The following is a 14,560-nucleotide window of genomic DNA, read 5'->3' as shown; positions in this document are numbered from 1 at the left end:
GGGTGTTCCTCCCTCTGCTATATTTTGGAAGAGTTTGAGAAGGAGAGGTGTTAGCTCTTCTCTAAATGTCTGATAGAATTCGCATGTGAAGCCATCTGGTCCTGGGCTTTTGTTTGTTGGAAAATTTTTAATCACAGTTTCAATTTCAGTGCTTGTGATCAGACTGTTCATATTTTCTATTTCTTCCTGGTTCAGTCTTGGAAGATTGTACATTTCTAAGAATTTGTCCATTTCTTCCAGGTTGTCCATTTTATTGGCATAGAGTTGCTTGTAGTAATCTCTCATGATCCTCTGTATTTCTGCAGTGTCAGTTGTCACTTCTCCTTTTTCATTTCTAATTCTATTGATTTGAGTCTTCTCCCTTTTTTCCTTAATGAGTCTGGCTAATGGTTTATCAATTTTGTTTATCTTCTCAAAGAACTTGCTTTTAGTTTTATTGATCTTTGCTATTGTTTCCTTCATTTCTTTTTCATTTATTTCTGATCTGGTCTTTATGATTTCTTTCCTTCTGCTAACTTTGGGAGTTTTTTGTTCTTCTTTCTCTAATTGCTTTAGGTGTAAGGTTAGGTTGTTTATTTGAGATGTTTCTTGTTTCTTAAGGTAGGATTGTATTGCTATAAACTTCCCTCTTAGAACTGCTTTTGCTGTATCCCATAGGTTTTGGGTCATCGTGTTTTCATTGTCATTTGCTTCTAGGTATTTTTTGATTTCCTCTTTGATTTCTTCAGTGATCTCTTGGTTATTAGGTAGTGTATTGTTTAGCCTCCATGTGTTTGTATTTTTTACAGATTTTTTTCCTGTAATTGATATCTAGTCTCATAGCGTTGTGGTCAGAAAAGATACTTGATACGATTTCAATATTCTTAAATTTACCAAGGCTTGATTTGTGACCCAAGATATGATCTATCCTGGAGAATCTTCCATGAGCACTTGAGAAGAATGTGTATTCTGTTGTTTTTGGATGGAATGTCCTATAAATATCAATTAAGTCCATCTTGTTTAATGTATCATTTAAAACTTGTGTTTCCTTATTTATTTTCATTTTGGATGATCTGTCCATTGTTGAAAGTGGGGTGTTAAAGTCCCCTACTATGATTGTGTTACTGTCGATTTCCCCTTTTATGGCTGTTAGTATTTGCCTTATGTATTGAGGTGCTCCTATGTTGGGTGCATAAATATTTACAATTGTTATATCTTCTTCTTGGATTGATCCCTCGATCATTATGTAGTGTCCTTCTTTGTGTCTTGTAATAGTCTTTATTTTAAAGTTTATTTTGTCTGATATGAGTATTGCTACTCCAGCTTTTTTTTTATTTCCTTTTGCATGGAATATCTTTTTCCATCCCCTCACTTTCAGTCTGTATGTGTCCCTAGGTCTGAAATGGATCTCTTGTAGACAGCATATATATGGGTCTTGTTTTTGTATCCATTCAGCCAGTCTATGTCTTTTGGTTGGAGCATTTAATCCATTTACATTTAAGGTAATTATGGATATGTATGTTCCTATTCCCATTTTCTCAATTGTTTTGGGTTTGTTATTGTAGGTCTTTTCCTTCTCTTGTGTTTCCTGCCTATAAAATTTCCTTTAGCATTTGTTGTAATGCTGGTTTGGTGGTGCTGAATTCTCTTAGCTTTTGCTTGTCTGTAAAGGTTTTCATTTCTCCATCAAATCTGAATGAGATTCTTGCTGGGTAGAGTAATCTTGGTTGTAGGCTTTTCCCTTTCATCACTTTAAATATGTCCTGCCACTCCCTTCTGGCTTGCACAGTTTCTGCTGAAAGATCACCTGCTAACCTTATGGGGATTCCCTTGTGTTTTATTTGTTGCTGCTTTTAATATTTTTTCTTTGTTTTTAATTTTTGACAGTTTGATTAATATGTGTCTTAGAGATTTTCTCCTTGGATTTATCCTGTATGGGACTCTCTGTGCTTCCTGGACTTGACTGACTATTTCCTTTCCCATATTAGGGAAGTTTTCAGCTATAATCTCTTCAAATATGTTCTCAGTCCCTTTCTTTTTCTCTTCTTCTTCTGGGACCCCTATAATTCAAATGTTGATGTGTTTAATGTTGTCCCAGAGGCCTCTGAGACTGTCCTCAATTCTTTTCTTTTGTCTTGATTCTGCTCTGCAGTAGTTATTTCCACTATTTTATCTTCCAGGTCACTTATCCATTCTTCTGCCTCAGTTATTCTGCTATTGATTCCTTCTAGAGAATTTTTAATATCATTTATTGTGTTTTTCATCACTGTTTGTTTGCTCTTTAGTTCTTCTAGGTCCTTGTTAAACGTTTCTTGTATTTTCTCCATTCTATTTCCAAGATTTTGGATCATCTTTACTGTCATTACTGTGAATTCTTTTTCAGGGAGACTGTCTATTTCTTCTTCATTTGTTAGGTCTGGTGGGTATTTGCCTTGCGCCTTCATCTGCTGTGTGTTTCTCTGTCTTCTCATTTTGCTTAACTTACTGCGTTTGGGGTCTCCTTTTTGCAGGCTCATAGTTCCCGTTGTTGCTGGTGTCTGTCCCCAGTGGCTAAGGTTGGTTCAGTGGGTTGTGTAGGCTTCCTGGTGGAGGGGACTATTGCCTGTGTTCTGGTGGATGAGGCTGGATCTTGTCTTTCTGGTGGGTAGGTCGACGTCTGGTGGTGTTTTTTGGGGTGTCTGTGGCCTTATTATGATTTTAGGCAGCCTCTCTGCTGATGGGTGGGGTTGTGTTCCTGTCTTGCTAGTTGTTTGGCATAGGGTGTCCAGCACTGTAGCTTGCTGGTCATTGAGTGAAGCTGAGTCTTAGCATTGAGATGAAGATCTGTGGGAGATTTTTGCCATTTGATATTACGTGGAGCTGGGAGCTGGGAGGTCTCTTGTGCACCAGTGTCCTGAACTTGGCTCTCCCACCTCAGAGGCACAGCCCTGACACCTGGCTGGAGCACCAAGAGCCTTTCATCCACACAGCTCAGAATAAAAGGGAGGAAAAAAAGAAAGAAAGAAGAAAGAAGATAAAATAAAATAAAGTAAAATAATATAAAATAAAGTTATTAAAATAAAAAATAATTATTAAGTAAAAATTTTTTTAAAGTAATAAAAGAAAAACCAGTCAGATCCCTAGGACAAATGGTAAAAGCAAAGCTATACAGACAAAATCACACACAGAAGCATACACATACACACACAAAAAGAGAAAAAGGGGAAAAAAATATATATATATCGTTGTTCCCAAAGTCCACCTCAATTTGGGATGATTTGTTGTCTATTCAGGTATTCCACAGATGCAGGGCATATCAAGTTGTTTGTGGAGCTGTAATCCGCTGCTTCTGAGGCTGCTGGGAGAGATTTCCCTTTCTCTTCTTTGTTCGCACAGCTCCTGGGGTTCAGCTTTGGATTTGGATCCGCCTCTGCGTGTAGGTCGCCTGAGGGCGTCTGTTCCCGCTCAGACAGGACGGGGTTAAAGGAGCAGCTGCTTCGGGGGCTCTGGCTCACTCAGGCTGGGACGGGGGAGGGAGGGGTACGGAGGAGGCGGGGTGAGCCTGTGGCGTCAGAGGCGTGGTGACGTTGCACCAGCCTGAGGCGCGCCGTGCGTTCTCCCAGGGAAGTTGTCCCGGGATCACGGGAGCCTGGCCGTGGCGGGCTGCACCGGCTCCCGGGAGGGGCGGTGTGGAGAGTGACCTGTGCTCGCACACAGGCTTCTTGGTGGCGGCAGCAGCAGCCTTAGCGTCTCATGCCCGTCTCTGGGGTCCGCGCTGATGGCCGCGGTTCGCGCCTGTCTCTGGGGCTCCTTTAAGCGGCGCTCTGACTCCCCTCTCCTCACGCACGAGGAAACAAAGAGGCAAGAAAAAGTCTCTTGCCTCTTCGGCAGCTGCAGACCTTTTCCCGGACTCCCTCCCGGCTAGCTGTGGCGCACTAACCCCTTCAGGCTGTGTTCACGCCGCCAACCCCAGTCCTCTCCCTGCGATCCGACCGAAGCCCGAGCCTCAGCTCCCAGCCCCGCCCACCCTGGCGGGTGAGCAGACAAGCCTCTCGGGCTGGTGAGTGCTGCTCGGCGCCGAGCCTCTGTGCGGGAGTCTCTCCGCTTTGCCCTCCGCACCCCTGTGGCTGCGCTCTCCTCCGTGGCTCCGAAGCTTCCCCCTTCTGCCACCCGCAGTCTCCACCCGCGAAGGGGCTCCTAGTGTGTGGACACCTTTCCTCCTTCACAGCTCCCTCCCACTGGTGCAGGTCCCGTCCCTATTCTTTTCTCTCTGTTATTTCTTTTTTCTTTTGCCCTACCCAGGTACGTGGGGAGTTTCTTGCCTTTTGGGAGGTCTTCTGCCAGCATTCAGTAGGTGTTCTGTAGGAGTTGTTCCACATGTAGATGTATTTCTAATGTATCTGTGGGAAGGAAGGTGATCTCCGCGTCTTACTCTTCCGCCATCTTGAAGCTCCTCCCGAAGCGTAAGTTTTCACGTGGCATTAAGGTAGCCAAAATAAAACTGAGGTAAAAACAATGGGTCAGGCAAAAGTCCTGATGTAATAAAAGAGGAAACCTGGAGGTCTTAATTTTTCTAAAGGACATCTTTGAACATACAAACTAGGACCTTACTAAGTCAGAGAAGCCAATTATATTACCAAAAAATCATATACTTGACACTCAAAAGCATGTGACTGTTTCATTCCCTGAAATAATCCCACTAGAGCCAAGCCACGTCAGTAGGAAGCAGGTGGTGAAAGCTGTTCAACTTCCAGTACTACTTCTGACGTGGCTACAAAAGGAAATGGAGTAATGTTTGCCCTCAGAGGGCACATCCAGAGGCCACACTGAATAATGGACTTAGGGAGTTCTGCCCAAGGAGCAGAATCAATGTCTAAAGGAAGAAATCTCTGTGACCAGAGCAGGGAGTCAGAGCAAGTCCTTCCCTGCAAGAATTCTTTATTGCTATCGTGCAGGAAGTGTGTGCTTCCTGTTCTTCTCTCTTCTATATAAGAATTATTTTAAGTTAACTAGTTCAAACTCACCACTGTGCATAAGGTGTGTTAGAAGGGCTGCAGATAACACATCAATCACAGGACCACAGGGAGCAATTCTTTGATCTGGACACAATCAGTGTATAGGACTTGGCGTTGTTTACCCTGGGGAGGCTTGAGTATGTTCCAGGTTGGAAAGGACAGGCCTGGGTATGTGGGAGCCAAGTAGAGCAGGCTGGGGCAGTGACAGCTAGTTGTCCAGTAATTTCCCTTCCTCCCTTCTTCAATTATAGAACTGAATCACAGCTGTCTACTCATACTAGACAAAACATTAATATCCAGAATCCACAGAGAGTTTTTAAAAGTAAAAAACATAAAGAAAGAACAACTCAGTAGAATAACGGGGTTCTTCTGGCTAGAGATGGCCAATTGAACTCATGAATTACCAGTGAATTCCCCTCCCAGTCCTCCCTTCACTGCCCATAATATCAAATAAACAAGAGTGACGGGATTCAAAAAAGAGGGAAAAAAGGTTCAGCTCACAAAGGCAACAGGATCAGGAGAAGAGTCCAGCAACAGTACCTTGGAAGCTGGAAAGCCAGGGACAGTGGTAAAGAAATCCTAAGTAAACTGAATCCTAAGTGAGCAGTGGGGGAAATTGAAACACATCACTATTTTGGCTGCAAACCCTCCCGGGAGGCTTAAGAATGGCAGCTGAAGGTAGCTCAGGAGCTGAGGCTGAAGATGGAGTTAAAATGGAAGATTCTTTTAAAGTCAGTTTAGGAAACAACAGACTGAACCATCTCTTACTTCGCTTCACGCAGTGGGCAACTGCTCCCTCACCAAGTAAACACCCCGGCTTCTGCCTGCCTCTCACCTTTTTCTGTCCCACCAGGGCCTCCAGTAAAGACTGAAGGATTATTCTCTGGAGAGTAGGGCAGAAGGCCTCTAGACCAGGAAATAGCAGGTATTGCTGAGGAAGCAGGAGGACTATATGTGTTTACACCACGAGTGCTGAGAACTACAAGCTGCTTTTTATGTAAAATCTTAGTCTCAGAACACTGCTACATCTTCTGGTCTATTTTTACTTGAATATATTTCATAAATATATATATATATGCACATAAGTATATTTGCTTTTGACTCAAACTGAGACTTTTTTTTTTCTGTTCACATGCTGGCTTAATTCATTTATCTTTTTTAAAATAAGTGATTCATCTGGCCTTACTTATATCTGACATATAATTTTACATATGTTTTGAATGCTGCCTTGATGTTATTTTTGTTGCCAGTGTTTCTGTATAGAAATATATATTTTTTGCCTCTATGTTTTGTTTCTGTGAAGTGTGTATCTCATTTCCATTCTTTATTTATTGACCTTAAGGCTTTGAAAGGCTGCATTAAATTTGTATTGCAATTAAAATCAGAGTCAAGAATGAAACGGCATAATTTGTATATTGCCTTCTTCCTTCTAATGTGTTAAATTTCTGTCTGACTACATGTGACCAAACGGTTTTCCACCAATCTCCTCCTGATCTGTGTTAGATTAAACTAGGGTTTTAAATCCAGGTAAATGTTCTATCATCTTTTCTTTGTATTTATTTTTATTTCGAGAATAATTTTGTTCACTTTATTCACTGTTTAAACAGATTCATAGCAATTTGAGTTTTATTGATTTAGTTTATCAGTCAGAGTCCAACAACAACAAAGAAAAGTAGGAACCACTTTGCCTTAAGACACAAAGAACGCATCTTTAGAGAACTGGCTGCACAGATGAAGGGCAGGCTGAGAAGCCAAGTAAAAGACAGTGAGGTAATGCAGAGATCAGCAAAAGCTAGGAGCCACTATTGTCCCCAGACTGGAGGAACAAGAGGAAGAGGCAGTGACACTGGCCTAGGTCACCCGTGGTAACCATGGTAGGCCTGTCCAGAAAGGACTGGAATCATCAAGGAAATGCAGCATCTGCCAGTTATACTGCAGAGGACGCAGAGGAAGCTACTTTTCCTTCATTCATTTAATTTTCCTCTAGGGCCTATCATTGGCTAAACCTCAACCGGAAGTGGGCCGACAAGGGATATTGACAAGAATTAGACCCATGATATATGGTAGAGCAAGGAGAAGGCCAGGAATGGATCTGAGGACTGAGAGACCCAGGGCTTCCACTGTCCACTTACTTCTATTACTCAGCATCTCTTCTCATTATTCTTCTCATATTTAATAACTAAATGTTTTCACCTAACATCAAATGCCTATCCATTGTACAAATATAGATAATATCACCCTCTTCCCCCTAAAAAAGGGAGACACTAAGGACTATTAGTCATTGAATCAAATTCAAGTTCAGGATCTCCAAGATAACCGGTTCTTACCATGAAGACTTACATATGTTTCCTTATGGCCACGACTTAAATAAATTTAAGTGTCAACATCACATCTCATACAAAATAATAGTGGAAGGAAAAGGGGGACAGTCACTGAGAAATATACACGTTAAGGATATATTCATAACTGCTATAATTCTAGAGTCTGTACCTAGTTCCAAGGCCATATTCATAAGACTTTTCTTCCTCTTGCTATTTTGTTTCTCTTGCTCCCAACAATGCCTCAGGTGGTTGGTGTTTTTAACAATGGGATAATCTAAGCCTTAATTCCTGATGTGTCTGAGTCCTTAGGGTTCCTGCCCTTATTGGGCTGCTCTATGCTTCCACTGACATTTACTATCAGACACGGAATTACTAAGAGGTAATTCAGTTAATTCCTGGGTTTGCAGAAATAATATCAACTGCTTCCATTTGTAAAAGCAATCCAGTTGTCGCCTTTGTAATTGAGATCAATCACCTAGATTCCTTCTCTATCTGTTAATTTTGTGGTTGAAAAGGCCCCAAATACCTAGGTGGTAGTCTGAACCTCTAGTTTGATAGGACCGCTATTTCTTCTTCTACTACAAACATTCCACCATGGGAATAAAGAACTTACTGCTACATGACTCTTGTGGTGAAATTAGTTCCTTGGATAAAAGCAATGTGTAGAATACCATTATGATGAATAAAGCTTTCTCTAAGTCCTCAGTTGTTGTTTGCAGGAGTAGTATTGTGAATAAGGAAGGAAAATCAAAACTGAGAATAAGTATCTATTCCACTGAGAACAAATCACTGCCTTCTTCATGATGGAAGAGAGCAATGTTATTAACTTACCCCTAAGTGGTTAGCTGGTCTCCTTGGGAAATGGAGCCACATCCGGTCCCTAGGATTGGTCTCTGCTATTGGTAAGTTGGGCAGCAAGCAGGCGCAATAGCCATATCAGCCTTGATGAGAGGGAGGCCATGTTGTTGAATCCATGCAAAGTTTCCATCCCGGCACCATAGTCACTTTATACAAAGTTATAGGCTGCCTGGGGAAAGAGACTAGCCAACATTCATAAGATGAGCCAACTTGTTCAAATGACTTTTGAAAGCCTCCTCTGCAGTGGCTATATTTTTATGGGAAATCACATGGGACACAATATCATCCCTCCCTGTACCCATTACAACAGGAACATTCACAAACATCTTCTCTAGAGCCCTCTAGATCAATCATCCAATCCTGTTTTTCCAAGTTCATCACCAAGTCAAGCCATTAGTTGCTACCCATGAGTAAGATCCTTAGGCCATGCCTCCTTCCAGGCAAAGTGGAAAAGTTTATATATTGCCTGATTTTTTCCATTCACCAGACAGCCTCCTCTGAGTGCTCAAGCAAAACAGCAATAGACCATTTCCAGCTGGTGCCAGCTTATCCTGCAGAACTCTCTGTAAACAAGACCTGAGTTTTTGTTTCCTTATATGTCAGCTATTTGCAAGAAACTCTCTATGAGGCCATAAGTGTGGGTAGAAGAAATCGTGACAATGCAGCATGAGTAGGTGTCATGAGAGCCTGAGCCACTTGTCCATACAGTTTTCTTGTTCTTTCCATGCCTTCATGAGTCTAATACAGACCATAATATTTCAATTTCATCATGACTGATCCTGCACAATCTTATGGATAAATCTGATAACCCCTAATGCATGGCAGACATCTCAGTGTCTTGGTGTCCAGTGTTCTAGCACTCGGCCTCTACCAGGTCTCAATGGCAAGTCAGGAGTGGATTCTCAAAATGAAATAGTTATCAGCAGAAGACTTCCCCCAAACACTAGGGAACTGTGTCATGCATCTTTTAATGTCGTTGCCAGAGGTTATATTATGGCATTTTTATGTATCACTGATACTTGGAGCACCATTTAATCTTACAGACGACAGGGCACTTCCAATAGCCTGAACCTGCTGCAGAGTCTTCTTTTGTTGTGTTCTCACTCAAAACCTGAAGTATTATGAATCACTCAATAAATGGATCAGAGCTTCACTCCCAGAAGGCCTCTATAGGAGTCTTCCAAGTGTTGTACTATTTTTTTAATGATAGTCGGTACAAAGCACAACATCTTACCTTCTTACTTGGGAAAATATATCACAAAGTGCTTAAGACTTTGGACTCCCCAAAACTTACTGTACTGGCAGGCCCCCAGATGGGACTGATTTCTTAAACTCTAGCACATATGCCTCCAACCAAAGTATCTAGTACACTTGTTATTTCTCAAAACTCCAATCTGCACGATGTCATCAATATAGTGCTCCATATCATGATGTTCGGAAAGATGTTCAAATGCTCAGTGTTGGAGCCGGTTACCATGCACTGGTTACCAATCCCAGGGGAGGACTCTGTGCATCGCATCTTGGTGTCAGAATCACCAAGAAGAACACAGTCCAGTCAAGCACGGGGTGGAACAATGCTTTACTTACATAGGGAACAGCCAGAGCCACATCAGCTGCTACAGTGGACAACAGTCCCCCGTGGCCAGCGGGTCACTCCCCGTGGCCAATGCAGGGCAGTCTGTGCCATGCTAGAAAGACCCCATCCCCTCCCAGTGGAGGACAGATATGACAGTGGGGTTGACCAGGTGCTATTTGAAGCACAGACTTCAAGAAAAGATAAAAGAGCATTCTTTGAGCCTGAAGCAGGGAACGATACTCTTATACAAGGTGAAGATCTTGGCATAGGCTGTGTGAACTATTTATCTCTTGGTAAGGAAGTGCTGCAAGCCCAAGGCCTACTTTTGGCTGAGGGGGCATCGAAAGACTGAGTATATGAGACTGTCCTTCCCAGTGATCAACTTCCCACTAGACTGTATGAGGAAAGAGATTTGAAAAGACATAACCTTGAGGTGAAACAGTAAAGGTGCGCTTCTATTCATGTCAGGTGAAAATGATATACTTCTCATCATTTTGCCAGTTCCTATGATGCGGTAGATTTCTTGCAAACGTGGACGCAATAATTCTTCACATCCGTATATGACACTTCTTGGCAATAGGACTTTGCCATTCTTCACATGAAGGAGCATATATTTCTCTACCCCTCAGTTGTGAACTGGCCTTGTAACTTGCATTGACCAACAGAATGAAATAAAGTGATGCTGTAAGACTTCTAAATCTAAGTCTCAAGAGGCCTTAAAGTTTCTGCTCTCACCATCTTTCTACGTAGTCTGACTTGTGAAGAAGCCATTAAAAATGATACGAAGGGCTATGATAACCTTTCGTTTTACTGTTTTGGAGGTAAGGGGCAGCTCCAGGGGTTTCTCTTGTCCTGCATTCCTATCATAATAGCTCTCACTTCACACATAGGGAGGCAACGTGGAGATTTTTCAGTGGCCAAGAATGTTTATTCCAACTCTGCATTCAGGATCTGAGAAGATAACTACAGGGAGGGTCTGTGGGCCTACTGGGCCCTTAGGCAGACGAAATCAAGCTTGTAAAATTTTCAATACAAAAGTGACATTTTGTCACTTCCACTAGGAGTCCAAATACGTGCCCACGCCTAACTACAAGGGGGCTGGGAGACATACAGAAGAATACGGATATTTGTCGAGCAGTAAATTCTCTGCCACAACTGTCTAGTGCCTTTTGTTGGAAGAAAAGAAACTAGCTTCAGTTTTATTCTTCTGTAGGTAACTTTGTTGGTTTTGTTTTGTTTTCTTAGATATTTTATGGTATTTTTTTCTTTATCTTTGTTGTTTAAATGTTTCCCAAGGTGAATGTAAATATAGATTTATTTTCATTGATTTTGCTGGGAACATAACCTGTTACCATTAGTCTCTATTTCCTACCTGATTGTTTTCTGAAAGTCACTGTCTCTGGATGGTTGTGTCAGTGTCAATGGTGAAAAAGAAGACGGAAAAAACCAAGGGTCAGAGGCAAGAAAGTATTTACACCGTACAGATCAAAGTAGGAGAGTAGAGGAAGAATAATACTTTCTTTTGGTTAGCTCAGACCTTGAATTTTTCAGTCCATTGACAGAGTGGGAATGTTATAAATTATCTTTCTGATTTTTTTAAATAGTGAGGCAAAAATCTCAGTGTGCTATGATGTTAAGCCAGATTGGGGTTTTAAAAAGTTAGTTCTATCTGCCTTATAGGAAGGAAAGATTTTCATAGTTTCCAACTATAGGTTATTTGTACTTTTCAGCTCTGTAAGGAATTGTCAGCTTTTCCCATGTTTTCTTTAGTTTTGTGGAAGGCTGGAAGAGACACACGCTTTTTGGATGCAGAGTGCAGCATCCCAATTTAACGTATTGTTGATCACACTGCATCCTCAAAGCTGAGGGTCCACTGGCACATTGAGAACATGAGGTTTAGAGTGGTCAAAGTATCCTGCTCTGTGCCAGTGAAGGTTTCACTAAATACAGGAGTGTACTTAATGCTTGCCGGCTCTCCTATGCCTTCTGTAACATGCAAGATGTCCCAAAGCCTTCTCAGAAATACTAGGTTTATTTGTACTCTCTTCACTGCCTCTATGATTCCCAGTCCAGTCCTAAATTCTACATGTCATGGAAACTCACTGGCACAACATGCAAAAGAAAAACAAAAGTTACAAGAAGGAAATGAAAAGAAAATGAACGCTTCAAACTGAGTATTTCTGTTTAAAGAAGTCTGGAGGATTTATTTCCTTATTGAGAAAGAAAATGCGTGTAGAACAAGGCAGTTTCTGACCAATGTATTTCCTTTTTGTATCCTCCCGATGTCCCATCTATTTTCTCATCTGAGCAATTCACAGAGAATAAAGAGAGCCGAGAGACAGAGGCTATCATAGGCTAAAGCAGAATGAGTCACGAAAATGTGTTTTTTTGTACAGTTGTCAGACTTCAGAGCTGTCCATTTGTTCCTAGCACATCAACATGAACATTTTCTTATGACTAATGAGGGACAGAGTTTCGTTTTATTTTTTGCTTACAATTCCTGCACATCAATTGATGGTTATCTGTGTTCATCTACTAGGGATATATCAAGTAGAAATAAGTACCCAAGTCTGATGCATATCTTTTACATTTCTCTGATGACTAACCCATTTTGAAATAAGAATTATATCTAAAATACTGTATAGCTGCTCGGTAATCATGCCTTCAATTTACGAGGAGAAAAAGAAAATTAAGATTTTTTCAAAACTGCAAAATTCTCTAATTTTCTGCCATTATTATTCACCGTGCCCTCACTCAAGCAGGTGGCTCCAAAGGTAAGAAAGAGTAGCAAGTCAGCTGTAATATATCTTTATAAGAAAATCGTTAGGCTAACCATAATCTTTCCTCAAGGAAAATAGTCCCTTTTGCATAAGAGAGTATTAAGATTTGTGATAGAATAAGAATCTTCCAAGAAAGCAAAGGTATTTTCAAAACATATAAGTTCTTTTCTACTGTTTTCAGATGTTACTTTTATAGTGTTTTACATAGGACTGGAGTGAAGATGAAAACCCACCTAGTTGGAGAACTACAGGTTGTATAAAAACTGTATGCATTTTTATTGACCTGTTGTCCAGAAATTCAATGAAAATTTGAGAATATTTATTAGAATGTTGATAATAGATGAATATTACCCACCATTTTCCACTTTCTTGTAAAAGAGTTATCATAATTCTTAAGTTTAGTATGACTATTTCTTAAATCTATAATGTAATTTTCTAACTTCTTCAAAATGCATATACTTATATTTTATATTCTTCTAAAGGATTTATGGTAGATTATAGAAATAAATATAATATAAGAAGATTTTATATCCCAAATCTGGCATAAAATAGGATGTAAACACAAGTAACTATACTTAATTGTTCCAGGATTCTGACCAAAATGATGAAAAGAATATGTAAATAAGAAAAAAGGGGCCAGCACTGGAAAATAGGCAAGGGGCTATTCATATCACAAAATTCAAGAAACACATCAGTGCTGAGGGAGCCAAAAGAAAAGAAAACACTGTAAGGCGATTTAAAACTTTTATTTTTGAGAAAGCAGTGCAGTGTTTCAGGGAGTTAGCTGAGGGTTTACTGGAAAATTTTAAACTCTCTGTTAAATTCCTTTCAAACCATACAACAGATATAGCAATTTAGTTAAACCATTTAGTTTAACAAAGCAATGTAGAAATGTTAACTATAAAAGGAATTGAGGGACTTTCCTGGTGTCTCATTGGTTAAGAGTCTGCCTGCCAATGCAGGGACACGGGTTTGAGCCCTGGTCCGGGAAGATCCCACATGCCATGGAGCAACTAAGCCCATGCACCACAACTACTGAGCCTGCACTCTAGAGCCCACAAGCCACAACTACTGAAGCCCACATGCCTAGAGCCCGTGCTCTGCAACAAGAGGAGCCACCGCGATGAGAAGCCCGTGCAGCACAACGAAGAGTAGCCCCCGCTTACCGCAACTTGAGAAAGCCCGCGCACAGCAAGGAAGACCCAGCATAGCCAAAAAAATTTAAAAAGGAATTGAGAAATAAATATTATTCAAGAGTAGGACCTATTAAATAAATAAGCCTTTACTGAATAAAGAAGAACAATCACATGATTAAAACAGGAACGTCAAAGTGGGAGTTGAAAAAGTTAAATATTAATTGAAATTATTAAATTAATTGAAAAAATTAAATTTCCAAAGTTAGAAAAAGTAGAATTAAACTAAAGATAGAAGAATATTCTATTAATACAACCCAGGATATCTATGTAAAAACAACAACCACACTGTACACATGAGAAAAAAATTATGGCTATATCATTAAGTTGAGGAACACTAAAAGAATGCTCACACTTTAATATCTTTTTAAAGTGATAGTGAAGTAGGGCAAGAGAATTTTTCAGATTAAAGTAGTCAAATTATCACCTACTGAGAAAGTCTAAGAAATTAGTTTAAATAATTTTAAAGTATTAGCCAATGAAGATAACAAAAAATAATTGGTTAAAATTACATATAAATATTTTTACAAGCACCAGCAAATGAAGTAAGAAATTTTTTTTTCAAATTTGTAAAAGAGAAAATTCATTACCTATCTAGGAAATCCAAGATAATTGGCTAAAATTATTTTTACAAAGAGAATTTAATGAGGTGATTTGAAATAAAACAGGTATACACAAAATCAGAACCTTTCTATGTAACTACAATAATTAGTTATTAAACATTATGGCAGAAATTCCCAGATGAATCACACAGTTAAATATACTTGTTTACCTCCACCTTCTCTCAAAATGGCAGTAATTTAAAAGTTTAGGGCATTAACTTACAAGCACAAAAAGAATGAGACTAATGAGAAATGGA

This window comes from Balaenoptera ricei, chromosome 5 (assembly GCF_028023285.1).
Source record: "Balaenoptera ricei isolate mBalRic1 chromosome 5, mBalRic1.hap2, whole genome shotgun sequence".
NCBI lineage: Eukaryota > Metazoa > Chordata > Mammalia > Artiodactyla > Balaenopteridae > Balaenoptera > Balaenoptera ricei.
This window is presented reverse-complemented; position numbering follows the sequence as displayed.